Here is a 15,550-nt window from a genome sequence, read left to right on the forward strand (position 1 = left end):
GACAATGGTAGTGTAGACAATGGTAGAGGGTAGACAATGGTAGAGGTGACACCATAGTCAAATCCAACTGCAGTGTATTAGATTGACAATTAGAGGGTGTAGACAATGGTAGAGGGTAGACAATGGTAGAGGTGACACCATAGTCAAATCAAACTGCAGGGTATTAGAGGGACAATGGTGAGACGGTGACACCATAGTCAATCCAAACTGGAGGGTATTAGAGGGTAGACAATGGTAGACGGTGACACCATAGTCAAATCAAACTGGAGGGTATTAGAGGGACAATGGTAGAGGGTAGACAATGGTAGAGGGTGACACCATAGTCAAATCCAACTGCAGGGTATTAGAGGGACAATGGTAGACAGTGACACCATAGTCAAATCAAACTGGAGGGTATCAGAGGGACAATGGTAGAGGGTAGACAATGGTAGAGGGTGACACCATAGTCAAATCCAACTGCAGTGTATTAGATTGACAATGGTAGAGGGTAGACAATGGTAGAGGGTAGACAATGGTAGAGGGTGACACCATAGTCAAATCCAACTTCAGTGTATTAGATTGACAATGGTAGAGGGTAGACAATGGTAGAGGGTAGACAATGGTAGAGGGTAGACAATGGTAGAGGCTGACACCATAGTCAAATCAAACTGCAGGGTATTAGAGGGACAATGGTAGACGGTGACACCATAGTCAAATCAAACTGGAGGGTATTAGAGGGTAGACAATGGTAGACGGTGACACCATAGTCAAATCAAACTGGAGGGTATTAGAGGGACAATGGTAGAGGGTAGACAATGGTAGAGGTGACACCATAGTCAAATCCAACTGCAGGGTATTAGAGGGACAATGGTAGACAGTGACACCAGAGTCAAATCAAACTGAGGGTATCAGAGGACAATGGTAGAGGGTAGACAATGGTAGAGGGTGACACCATAGTCAAATCCAACTGCAGTGTATTAGATTGACAATGGTAGAGGGTAGACAATGGTAGAGGGTAGACAATGGTAGAGGGTAGACAATGTTAGGGTGACACCATAGTCAAATCCAACTGCAGGGTATTAGAGGGACAATGGTGACGGTGACACCATAGTCAAATCCAACTGGAGGGTATTAGAGGGACAATGGTAGAGGGTAGACAATGGTAGATGGGTGACACCATAGTCAATCCAACTGCAGGGTATTAGAGGGACAATGGTAGAGGGTAGACAATGGTAGAGGGGTGACACCATAGTCAAATCAAACTGGAGGGCATTAGAGGGACAATGGTAGAGAGGGTAGACAATGGAGGGGTAGACAATAGTAGAGGGTAGACAATGGTAGAGGGTAGACAATGGTAGAGGGTAGATAATGGTAGAGGGTAGACAATGGTAGAGGGTAGACAATGGTAGAGGGTGACATCATAGTCTAATCCAAACTGGAGGGTATTAGAGGGACAATGGTAGAGGGTGACACCATAGTCAAATCAAACTGGAGGGTATTAGAGGGACAATGGTAGAGGGTAGACAATGGTAGAGGGTGACACCATAGTCAAATCCAACTGCAGGGTATTAGAGGGACAATGGTAGACGGTGACACCATAGTCAAATCAAGACTGGAGGGTATTAGAGGGACAATGGTAGAGGGTAGACAATGGTAGAGGGTGACACCATAGTCAAACCCAACTGCAGTGTATTAGATTGACAATGGTAGAGGGTAGACAATGGTAGAGGGTAGACAATGGTAGAGGGTAGACAATGGTAGAGGGTGACACCATAGTCAAATCCAACTGCAGTGTATTAGATTGACAATGGTAGAGGGTAGACAATGGTAGAGGGTAGACAATGGTAGAGGGTAGACAATGGTAGAGGGTGACACCATAGTCAAATCCAACTGCAGTGTATTAGATTGACAATGGTAGAGGGTAGACAATGGTAGAGGGTAGACAATGGTAGAGGGTAGACAATGGTAGAGGGTGACACCATAGTCAAATCCAACTGCAGGGTATTAGAGGGACAATGGTAGAGGGTGACACCATAGTCAAATCAAACTGGAGGGTATTAGAGGGTGAATGGTAGAGGGTAGACAATGGTAGAGGGTAGACAATGGTAGAGGGTAGACAATGATAGAGGGTAGACAATGGTAGAGGGTAGATAATGGTAGAGGGTAGACAATGGTAGAGGGTAGACAATGGTAGAGGGTAGACAATGGTAGAGGGTGACACCATAGTCAAATCCAACTGCAGTGTATTAGATTGACAATGGTAGAGGGTAGACAATGGTAGAGGGTAGACAATGGTAGAGGGTAGACAATGGTAGAGGCTGACACCATAGTCAAATCCAACTGCAGGGTATTAGAGGGACAATGGTAGAGGGTGACACCATAGTCAAATCCAACTGCAGTGTATTAGATTGACAATGGTAGAGGGTAGACAATGGTAGAGGGTAGACAATGGTAGAGGGTAGACAATGGTAGAGGGTGACACTATAGTCAAATCAAACTGCAGGGTATTAGAGGGACAATGGTAGACGGTGACACCATAGTCAAATCAAACTGGAGGGTATTAGAGGGTAGACAATGGTAGACGGTGACACCATAGTCAAATCAAACTGGAGGGTATTAGAGGGACAATGGTAGAGGGTAGACAATGGTAGAAGGTGACACCATAGTCAAATCCAACTGCAGGGTATTAGAGGGACAATGGTAGACAGTGACACCATAGTCAAATCAAACTGGAGGGTATCAGAGGGACAATGGTAGAGGGTAGACAATGGTAGAGGGTGACACCATAGTCAAATCCAACTGCAGTGTATTAGATTGACAATGGTAGAGGGTAGACAATGGTAGAGGGTAGACAATGGTAGAGGGTAGACAATGTTAGAGGGTGACACCATAGTCAAATCCAACTGCAGGGTATTAGAGGGACAATGGTAGACGGTGACACCATAGTCAAATCCAACTGGAGGGTATTAGAGGGACAATGGTAGAGGGTAGACAATGGTAGAGGGTGACACCATAGTCAAATCCAACTGCAGGGTATTAGAGGGACAATGGTAGAGGGTAGACAATGGTAGAGGGTGACACCATAGTCAAATCAAACTGGAGGGTATTAGAGGGACAATGGTAGAGGGTAGACAATGGTAGAGGGTAGACAATAGTAGAGGGTAGACAATGGTAGAGGGTAGACAATGGTAGAGGGTAGATAATGGTAGAGGGTAGACAATGGTAGAGGGTAGACAATGGTAGAGGGTGACATCATAGTCTAATCCAAACTGGAGGGTATTAGAGGGACAATGGTAGAGGGTGACACCATAGTCAAATCAAACTGGAGGGTATTAGAGGGACAATGGTAGAGGGTAGACAATGGTAGAGGGTGACACCATAGTCAAATCCAACTGCAGGGTATTAGAGGGACAATGGTAGACGGTGACACCATAGTCAAATCAAACTGGAGGGTATTAGAGGGACAATGGTAGAGGGTAGACAATGGTAGAGGGTGACACCATAGTCAAACCCAACTGCAGTGTATTAGATTGACAATGGTAGAGGGTAGACAATGGTAGAGGGTGACACCATAGTCAAATCCAACTGCAGTGTATTAGATTGACAATGGTAGAGGGTAGACAATGGTCAGAGGGTAGACAATGGTATTAGGGTAGACAATGGTAGAGGCTGACACCATAGTCAAATCCAACTGCAGGGTATTAGAGGGACAATGGTAGAGGGTGACACCATAGTCAAATCAACTGCAGTGTATTAGATTGACAATGGTAGAGGGTAGACAATGGTAGAGGGTAGACAATGGTAGAGGGTAGACAATGGTAGAGGGTGACACCATAGTCAAATCCCAACTGCAGTGTATTAGATTGACAATGGTAGAGGGTAGACAATGGTAGAGGGTAGACAATGGTAGAGGGTAGACAATGGTAGGGTGACACCATAGTCAAATCCAACTGCAGTGTATTAGATTGACAATGGTAGAGGGTAGACAATGGTAGAGGGTAGACAATGGTAGAGGGTAGACAATGGTAGAGGTGACACCATAGTCAAATCCAACTGCAGGGTATTAGAGGGACAATGGTAGAGGGTGACACCATAGTCAAATCAAACTGGAGGGTATTAGAGGGACAATGGTAGAGGGTAGACAATGGTAGAGGGTGACACCATAGTCAAATCCAACTGCAGGGTATTAGAGGGACAATGGTAGACGGTGACACCATGGTCAAATCAAACTGGAGGGTATTAGAGGGACAATGGTAGAGGGTAGACAATGGTAGAGGGTGACACCATAGTCAAATCCAACTGCAGTGTATTAGATTGACAATGGTAGAGGGTAGACAATGGTAGAGGGTAGACAATGGTAGAGGGTAGACAATGGTAGAGGGTGACACCATAGTCAAATCCAACTGCAGGGTATTAGAGGGACAATGGTAGACGGTGACACCATAGTCAAATCAAACTGGAGGGTATTAGAGGGACAATGGTAGACGGTGACACCATAGTCAAATCAAACTGGAGGGTATTAGAGGGACAATGGTAGAGGGTAGACAATGGTAGAGGGTGACACCATAGTCAAATCCAACTGCAGTGTATTAGATTGACAATGGTAGAGGGTAGACAATGGTAGAGGGTAGACAATGGTAGAGAGTGACACCATAGTCAAATCAAACTGGAGGGTATTAGAGGGACAATGGTAGAGGGTAGACAATGGTAGAGGGTAGACAATGGTAGAGGGTGACACCATAGTCAAATCCAACTGCAGGGTATTAGAGGGACAATGGTAGACGGGTAGTCAAACCAACTGGAGGGTATTAGAGGGACAATGGTAGAGGGTAGACAATGGTAGAGGGTGACACCATAGTCAAATCAAACTGGAGGGGTATTAGAGGGACAATGGTAGAGGGTAGACAATGGTAGAGGTAGACAATGGTAGAGGGTAGATAATGGTAGAGGGTAGACAATGGTAGAGGGTAGACAATGGTAGAGGGTGACATCATAGTCAAATCCAAACTGGAGGGTATTAGAGGGACATTGGTAGAGGGTGACACCATAGTCAAATCAAACTGGAGGGTATTAGAGGGACAATAGTAGAGGGTAGACAATGGTAGAGGGTGACACCATAGTCAAATCCAACTGCAGTGTATTAGATTGACAATGGTAGAGGGTAGACAATGGTAGAGGGTAGACAATGGTAGAGGGTAGACAATGGTAGAGGGTGACACCATAGTCAAATCCAACTGCAGTGTATTAGATTGACAATGGTAGAGGGTAGACAATGGTAGAGGGTAGACAATGGTAGAGGGTAGACAATGGTAGAGGGTGACACCATAGTCAAATCCAACTGCAGGGTATTAGAGGGACAATGGTAGAGGGTGACACCATAGTCAAATCCAACTGCAGTGTATTAGATTGACAATGGCAGAGGGTAGACAATGGTAGAGAGTGACACCATAGTCAAATCAAACTGGAGGGTATTAGAAGGACAATGGTAGAGGGTAGACAATGGTAGAGGGTAGACAATGGTAGAGGGTGACACCATAGTCAAATCCAACTGCAGGGTATTAGAGGGACAATGGTAGAGGGTGACACCATAGTCAAATCCAACTGCAGTGTATTAGATTGAGAATGGTAGAGGGTAGACAATGGTAGAGGGTAGACAATGGTAGAGGGTAGACAATGGTAGAGGGTAGACAATGGTAGAGGGTGACACCATAGTCAAATCCAACTGCAGGGTATTAGAGGACAATGGTAGAGGGGTGACACCATAGTCAAATCAAACTGGAGTATTAGAGGGTGAATGGTAGAGGGTAGACAATGGTAGAGGGTAGACAATGGTAGAGGGTAGACAATGGTAGAGGGTAGACAATGGTAGAGGTAGATAATGGTAGAGGGTAGACAATGGTAGAGGGTAGACAATGGTAGAGGGTAGACAATGGTAGGGTAGATAAAGACAATGGTAGAGGGTAGACAATGGTAGAGGGTAGATAATGGTAGAGGGTAGAAAATGGTAGAGGGTAGACAATGGTAGAGGGTAGACAATGGTAGACAATGGCAGAGGGTAGACAATGGTAGAGGGTAGGTAATGGTAGAGGGTAGACAATGGTAGAGGGTAGACAATGAGGGTAGACAATGGTAGAGGGTAGACAGATAATGGTAGAGGGTAGACAATGGTAGAGGGTAGACAATGGTAGAGGGTGACACCATAGTCAAATCCAAACTGGAGGGTATTAGAGGGACAATGGTAGAGGGTGACACCATAGTCAAATCAAACTGGAGGGTATTAGAGGGACAATGGTAGAGGGTAGACAATGGTAGGGGGGTGACACCATAGTCAAATCCAACTGCAGGTATTAGATTGACAATGGTAGAGGGTAGACAATGGTAGAGGGTAGACAATGGTAGAAGGTAGACAATGGTAGAGGTGACACCATAGTCAAATCCAACTGCAGTGTATTAGATTGACAATGGTAGAGGGTAGACAATGGTAGAGGGTAGACAATGGTAGAGGGTAGACAATGGTAGAGGTGACACCATAGTCAAATCCAACTGCAGGGTATTAGAGGGACAATGGTAGACGGTGACACCATAGTCAAATCAAACTGGAGGGTATTAGAGGGACAATGGTAGACGGTGACACCATAGTCAAATCAAACTGGAGGGTATTAGAGGGACAATGGTAGAGGGTAGACAATGGTAGAGGGTGACACCATAGTCAAATCCAACTGCAGGGTATTAGAGGGACAATGGTAGACGGTGACACCATAGTCAAATCAAACTGGAGGTATTAGAGGGACAATGGTAGAGGGTAGACAATGGTAGAGGTGACACCATAGTCAAATCCAACTGCAGTGTATTAGATTGACAATGGTAGAGGGTAGAAAATGGTAGAGGGTAGACAATGGTAGAGGGTAGACAATGGTAGAGAGTGACACCATAGTCAAATCAAACTGGAGGGTATTAGAGGGACAATGGTAGAGGGTAGACAATGGTAGAGGGTAGACAATGGTAGAGGGTGACACCATAGTCAAATCCAACTGCAGGGTATTAGAGGGACAATGGTAACGGTGACACCATAGTCAAATCCAACTGGAGGGTATTAGAGGGACAATGGTAGAGGGTAGACAATGGTAGAGGGTGACACCATAGTCAAATCCAACTGCAGGGTATTAGAGGGACAATGGTAGAGGGGTAGACAATGGTAATGGTCAAATCAAACTGGAGGGTATTAGAGGGACAATGGTAGAGGTAGACAATGGTAGAGGGTAGACAATGGTAGAGGGTAGACAATGGTAGAGGGTAGATAATGGTAGAGGGTAGACAATGGTAGAGGGTAGACAATGGTAGAGGGGTGACATCATAGTCAAATCCAAACTGGAGGTATTAGAGGGACAATGGTAGAGGGTGACACCATAGTCAAATCAAACTGGAGGGTATTAGAGGGACAATGGTAGAGGGTAGACAATGGTAGAGGGTGACACCATAGTCAAATCCAACTGCAGTGTATTAGAGGGACAATGGTAGACGGTGACACCATAGTCAAATCCAACTGGAGGGTAGAGGACAATGGTAGAGGGTAGACAATGGTAGAGGGTGACACCATAGTCAAATCCAACTGGTATTAGAGGGACAATGGTAGAGGGTAGACAATGGTAGAGGGTGACACCATAGTCAAATCAAACTGGAGGGTATTAGAGGACAATTAGACAATGGTAGAGGGACAATGGTAGAGGGTAGACAATGGTAGAGGGGTAGACAATGGTAGAGGGTGACAATGGTAGAGGGTGACATCATAGTCAAATCCAACTGGAGGGTATTAGAGGGACAATGGTAGAGGGTGACACCATAGTCAAATCAAACTGGAGGTATTAGAGGGACAATGGTAGAGGGTAGACAATGGTAGAGGTGACACCATAGTCAAATCCAACTCAGAGAGGGACAATGACACCATAGTCAAATCCAACTGGAGGGTATTAGAGGGACAATGGTAGAGGGTAGACAATGGTAGAGGGTGACACCATAGTCAAATCCAACTGCAGGGTATTAGAGGGACAATGGTAGAGGGTAGACAATGGTAGAGGGTGACACCATAGTCAAATCAAACTGGAGGGTAGAGGACAATGGTAGAGGGGACAATGGTAGAGGGTGACACCATAGTCAAAATCAAACTGGAGGGTATTAGAGGGACAATGGTAGAGGGTAGACAATGGTAGAGGGTGACACCATAGTCAAATCAAACTGGAGGGTATTAGAGGGACAATGGTAGAGGGTAGACAATGGTAGAGGGTGACACCATAGTCAAATCCAACTGCAGGGTATTAGAGGGACAATGGTAGACGGTGACACCATAGTCAAATCAAACTGGAGGGTATTAGAGGGACAATGGTAGAGGGTAGACAATGGTAGAGGGTGACACCATAGTCAAATCCAACTGCAGTGTATTAGATTGACTATGGTAGAGGGTAGACAATGGTAGAGGGTAGACAATGGTAGAGGGTAGACAATGGTAGAGGGTGACACCATAGTCAAATCCAACTGCAGTGTATTAGATTGACAATGGTAGAGGGTAGACAATGGTAGAGGGTAGACAATGGTAGAGGGTGACACCATAGTCAAATCCAACTGCAGTGTATTAGATTGACAATGGTAGAGGGTAGACAATGGTAGAGGGTAGACAATGGTAGAGGGTGACACCATAGTCAAATCCAACTGCAGGGTATTAGAGGGACAATGGTAGACGGTGACACCATAGTCAAATCAAACTGGAGGGTATTAGAGGGACAATGGTAGACGGTGACACCATAGTCAAATCAAACTGGAGGGTATTAGAGGGACAATGGTAGAGGGTAGACAATGGTAGAGGGTGACACCATAGTCAAATCCAACTGCAGGGTATTAGAGGACAATGGTAGACGGTGACACCATAGTCAAATCAAACTGGAGGGTATTAGAGGGACAATGGTAGAGGGTAGACAATGGTAGAGGGTGACACCATAGTCAAATCCAACTGCAGTGTATTAGATTGACAATGGTAGAGGGTAGACAATGGTAGAGGGTAGACAATGGTAGAGGGTAGACAATGGTAGAGAGTGACACCATAGTCAAATCAAACTGGAGGGTATTAGAGGGACAATGGTAGAGGGTAGACAATGGTAGAGGGTAGACAATGGTAGAGGGTGACACCATAGTCAAATCCAACTGCAGGGTATTAGAGGGACAATGGTAGACGGTGACACCATAGTCAAATCCAACTGGAGGGTATTAGAGGGACAATGGTAGAGGGTAGACAATGGTAGAGGGTGACACCATAGTCAAATCCAACTGCAGGGTATTAGAGGGACAATGGTAGAGGGTAGACAATGGTAGAGGGTGACACCATAGTCAAATCAAACTGGAGGGTATTAGAGGGACAATGGTAGAGGGTAGACAATGGTAGAGGGTAGACAATGGTAGAGGGTAGACAATGGTAGAGGGTAGACAATGGTAGAGGGTAGATAATGGTAGAGGGTAGACAATGGTAGAGGGTAGACAATGGTAGAGGGTGACACCATAGTCAAATCCAAACTGGAGGGTATTAGAGGGACAATGGTAGAGGGTGACACCATAGTCAAATCAAACTGGAGGGTATTAGAGGGACAATGGTAGAGGGTAGACGGTGACACCATAGTCAAATCCAACTGCAGGGTATTAGAGGGACAATGGTAGACGGTGACACCATAGTCAAATCAAACTGGAGGGTATTAGAGGGACAATGGTAGAGGGTAGACAATGGTAGAGGGTGACACCATAGTCAAATCCAACTGCAGTGTATTAGATTGACAATGGTAGAGGGTAGACAATGGTAGAGGGTAGACAATGGTAGAGGGTAGACAATGGTAGAGGGTGACACCATAGTCAAATCCAACTGCAGTGTATTAGATTGACAATGGTAGAGGGTAGACAATGGTAGAGGGTAGACAATGGTAGAGGGTAGACAATGGTAGAGGGTGACACCATAGTCAAATCCAACTGCAGGGTATTAGAGGGACAATGGTAGACGGTGACACCATAGTCAAATCAAACTGGAGGGTATTAGAGGGACAATGGTAGACGGTGACACCATAGTCAAATCAAACTGGAGGGTATTAGAGGGACAATGGTAGAGGGTAGACAATGGTAGAGGGTGACACCATAGTCAAATCCAACTGCAGGGTATTAGAGGGACAATGGTAGACGGTGACACCATAGTCAAATCAAACTGGAGGGTATTAGAGGGACAATGGTAGAGGGTAGACAATGGTAGAGGGTGACACCATAGTCAAATCCAACTGCAGTGTATTAGATTGACAATGGTAGAGGGTAGAAAATGGTAGAGGGTAGACAATGGTAGAGGGTAGACAATGGTAGAGAGTGACACCATAGTCAAATCAAACTGGAGGGTATTAGAGGGACAATGGTAGAGGGTAGACAATGGTAGAGGGTAGACAATGGTAGAGGGTGACACCATAGTCAAATCCAACTGCAGGGTATTAGAGGGACAATGGTAGACGGTGACACCATAGTCAAATCCAACTGGAGGGTATTAGAGGGACAATGGTAGAGGGTAGACAATGGTAGAGGGTGACACCATAGTCAAATCCAACTGCAGGGTATTAGAGGGACAATGGTAGAGGTAGACAATGGTAGAGGGTGACACCATAGTCAAATCAAACTGGAGGGTATTAGAGGGACAATGGTAGAGGGTAGACAATGGTAGAGGGTAGACAATGGTAGAGGGTAGACAATGGTAGAGGGTAGATAATGGTAGAGGGTAGACAATGGTAGAGGGTAGACAATGGTAGAGGTGACATCATAGTCAAATCCAAACTGGAGGGTATTAGAGGGACAATGGTAGAGGTGACACCATAGTCAAATCAAACTGGAGGGTATTAGAGGGACAATGGTAGAGGGTAGACATTGGTAGAGGTGACACCATAGTCAAATCCAACTGCAGGGTATTAGAGGGACAATGGTAGACGGTGACACCATAGTCAAATCCAACTGGAGGGTATTAGAGGGACAATGGTAGAGGGTAGACAATGGTAGAGGGTGACACCATAGTCAAATCCAACTGCAGGGTATTAGAGGGACAATGGTAGAGGGTAGACAATGGTAGAGGGTGACACCATAGTCAAATCAAACTGGAGGGTATTAGAGGACAATGGTAGAGGGTAGACAATGGTAGAGGGTAGACAATAGAGGGTAGACAATGGTAGAGGGTAGACAATGGTAGAGGGTAGATAATGGTAGAGGGTAGACAATGGTAGAGGGTAGACAATGGTAGAGGGTGACATCATAGTCAAATCCAAACTGGAGGGTATTAGAGGGACAATGGTAGAGGGTAGACAATGGTAGAGGGTGACACCATAGTCAAATCCAACTGCAGGGTATTAGAGGGACAATGGTAGACGGTGAGTCAAATCAAACTGGTATTAGAGGGACAATGGTAGAGGGTAGACAATGGTAGAGGGTGACACCATAGTCAAATCCAACTGCAGGGTATTAGAGGGACAATGGTAGACGGTGACACCATAGTCAAATCAAACTGGAGGGTATTAGAGGGACAATGGTAGAGGGTAGACAATGGTAGAGGGTGACACCATAGTCAAATCCAACTGCAGTGTATTAGATTGACAATGGTAGAGGGTAGACAATGGTAGAGGGTAGACAATGGTAGAGGGTAGACAATGGTAGAGAGTGACACCATAGTCAAATCAAACTGGAGGGTATTAGAGGGACAATGGTAGAGGGTAGACAATGGTAGAGGGTAGACAATGGTAGAGGGTGACACCATAGTCAAATCCAACTGCAGGGTATTAGAGGGACAATGGTAGAGGTGACACCATAGACTGGAGGGTATTAGAGGGACAATGGTAGAGGGTAGACAATGGTAGAGGTGACACCATAGTCAAATCCAACTGCAGGGTATTAGAGGGACAATGGTAGAGGGTAGACAATGGTAGAGGGTGACACCATAGTCAAATCAAACTGGAGGGTATTAGAGGGACAATGGTAGAGGGTAGACAATGGTAGACAATGGTAGAGGGTGACAACCATAGTCAAAATAGATAATGGTAGAGGGTAGACAATGGTAGAGGGTAGACAATGGTAGAGGGTGACACCATAGTCAAATCCAAACTGGAGGGTATTAGAGGGACAATGGTAGAGGGTAGACAAATGGTAGAGGGACAAGGGTAGACAATGGTAGAGGGTGACACCATAGTCAAATCCAACTGCAGGGTATTAGAGGGACAATGGTAGACGGTGACACCATGGTCAAATCAAACTGGAGGGTATTAGAGGGACAATGGTAGAGGGTAGACAATGGTAGAGGGTGACACCATAGTCAAATCCAACTGCTGACAATGGTAGAGGGTAGACAATTAGAGGGTAGACAATGGTAGAGGGTGACACCATAGTCAAATCCAACTGCAGTGTATTAGATTGACAATGGTAGAGGGACAATGGTAGACAATGGTAGAGGGTAGACAATGGTAGAGGGTGACACCATAGTCAAATCCAACTGCAGGGTATTAGAGGGACAATGGTAGACGGTGACACCATAGTCAAATCAAACTGGAGGGTATTAGAGGGACAATGGTAGACGGTGACACCATAGTCAAATCAAACTGGAGGGTATTAGAGGGACAATGGTAGAGGGTAGACAATGGTAGAGGGTGACACCATAGTCAAATCCAACTGCAGGGTATTAGAGGGACAATGGTAGAGGGTAGACAATGGTAGAGGGTGACACCATAGTCAAATCCAACTGCAGTGTATTAGATTGACAATGGTAGAGGGTAGAAAATGGTAGAGGGTAGACAATGGTAGAGGGTAGACAATGGTAGAGAGTGACACCATAGTCAAATCAAACTGGAGGGTATTAGAGGGACAAGAGAGGGTAGACAATGGTAGAGGGTAGACAATGGTGACACCATAGTCAAATCCAACTGAGGGTAGGGACAATGGTAGACGGTGACACCATAGTCAAATCCAACTGGAGGGTATTAGAGGGACAATGGTAGAGGGTAGACAATGGTAGAGGGTGACACCATAGTCAAATCTGCAGGGTATTAGAGGACAATGGTAGAGGGTAGACAATGGTAGAGGGTGACACCATAACAAACTGGAGGGTATTAGAGGGACAATGGTAGAGGGTAGACAATGGTAGAGGGTAGACAATGGTAGAGGGTAGACAATGGTAGAGGGTAGATAATGGTGTAGACAATGGTAGAGGGTAGACAATGGTAGAGGGTGACATCATAGTCAAATCCAAACTGGAGGGTATTAGAGGGACAATGGTAGAGGGTGACACCATAGTCAAATCAAACTGGAGGGTATTAGAGGGACAATGGTAGAGGGTAGACATTGGTAGAGGGTGACACCATAGTCAAATCCAACTGCAGGGTATTAGAGGGACAATGGTAGACGGTGACACCATAGTCAAATCCAACTGGAGGGTATTAGAGGGACAATGGTAGAGGGTAGACAATGGTAGAGGGTGACACCATAGTCAAATCCAACTGCAGGGTATTAGAGGGACAATGGTAGAGGGTAGACAATGGTAGAGGGTGACACCATAGTCAAATCAAACTGGAGGGTATTAGAGGGACAATGGTAGAGGGTAGACAATGGTAGAGGGTAGACAATGGTAGAGGGTAGACAATGGTAGAGGGTAGACAATGGTAGAGGGTAGATAATGGTAGAGGGTAGACAATGGTAGAGGGTAGACAATGGTAGAGGGTGACATCATAGTCAAATCCAAACTGGAGGGTATTAGAGGGACAATGGTAGAGGGTAGACAATGGTAGAGGGTGACACCATAGTCAAATCCAACTGCAGGGTATTAGAGGGACCATGGTAGACGGTGACACCATAGTCAAATCAAACTGGAGGGTATTAGAGGGACAATGGTAGAGGGTAGACAATGGTAGAGGGTGACACCATAGTCAAATCCAACTGCAGGGTATTAGAGGGACAATGGTAGACGGTGACACCATAGTCAAATCAAACTGGAGGGTATTAGAGGGACAATGGTAGAGGGTAGACAATGGTAGAGGGTGACACCATAGTCAAATCCAACTGCAGTGTATTAGATTGACAATGGTAGAGGGTAGAAAATGGTAGAGGGTAGACAATGGTAGAGGGTAGACAATGGTAGAGAGTGACACCATAGTCAAATCAAACTGGAGGGTATTAGAGGGACAATGGTAGAGGGTAGACAATGGTAGAGGGTAGACAATGGTAGAGGGTGACACCATAGTCAAATCCAACTGCAGGGTATTAGAGGGACAATGGTAGACGGTGACACCATAGTCAAATCCAACTGGAGGGTATTAGAGGGACAATGGTAGAGGGTAGACAATGGTAGAGGGTGACACCATAGTCAAATCCAACTGCAGGGTATTAGAGGGACAATGGTAGAGGGTAGACAATGGTAGAGGGTGACACCATAGTCAAATCAAACTGGAGGGTATTAGAGGGACAATGGTAGAGGGTAGACAATGGTAGAGGGTAGACAATGGTAGAGGGTAGACAATGGTAGAGGGTAGATAATGGTAGAGGGTAGACAATGGTAGAGGGTAGACAATGGTAGAGGGTGACATCATAGTCAAATCCAAACTGGAGGGTATTAGAGGGACAATGGTAGAGGGTGACACCATAGTCAAATCAAACTGGAGGGTATTAGAGGGACAATGGTAGAGGGTAGACATTGGTAGAGGGTGACACCATAGTCAAATCCAACTGCAGGGTATTAGAGGGACAATGGTAGACGGTGACACCATAGTCAAATCCAACTGGAGGGTATTAGAGGGACAATGGTAGAGGGTAGACAATGGTAGAGGGTGACACCATAGTCAAATCCAACTGCAGGGTATTAGAGGGACAATGGTAGAGGGTAGACAATGGTAGAGGGTGACACCATAGTCAAATCAAACTGGAGGGTATTAGAGGGACAATGGTAGAGGGTAGACAATGGTAGAGGGTAGACAATGGTAGAGGGTAGACAATGGTAGAGGGTAGACAATGGTAGAGGGTAGATAATGGTAGAGGGTAGACAATGGTAGAGGGTAGACAATGGTAGAGGGTGACATCATAGTCAAATCCAAACTGGAGGGTATTAGAGGGACAATGGTAGAGGGTAGACAATGGTAGAGGGTGACACCATAGTCAAATCCAACTGCAGGGTATTAGAGGGACAATGGTGTGACACCATAGTCAAATCAAACTGGAGGGTATTAGAGGGACAATGGTAGAGGGTAGACAATGGTAGAGGGTGACACCATAGTCAAATCCAACTGCAGGGTATTAGAGGGACAATGGTAGACGGTGACACCATAGTCAAATCAAACTGGAGGGTATTAGAGGGACAATGGTAGAGGGTAGACAATGGTAGAGGGTGACACCATAGTCAAATCCAACTGCAGTGTATTAGATTGACAATGGTAGAGGGTAGAAAATGGTAGAGGGTAGACAATGGTAGAGGGTAGACAATGGTAGAGAGTGACACCATAGTCAAATCAAACTGGAGGGTATTAGAGGGACAATGGTAGAGGGT

General features: G+C 45.5%; 1 protein-coding gene across 1 annotated transcript in view; it reads right to left on the bottom strand.

Moving 5' to 3' along the window:
• LOC115118359 (butyrophilin-like protein 10) overlaps positions 1-15,550 on the bottom strand; it is an 804,641-nt gene that overhangs the window by 462,195 nt on the left and 326,896 nt on the right. The gene's annotated exons all lie outside the window — the stretch shown is intronic.

Source organism: Oncorhynchus nerka, linkage group LG12, assembly GCF_034236695.1.
Source record: "Oncorhynchus nerka isolate Pitt River linkage group LG12, Oner_Uvic_2.0, whole genome shotgun sequence".
NCBI classification, from domain to species: Eukaryota; Metazoa; Chordata; class Actinopteri; order Salmoniformes; family Salmonidae; genus Oncorhynchus; species Oncorhynchus nerka.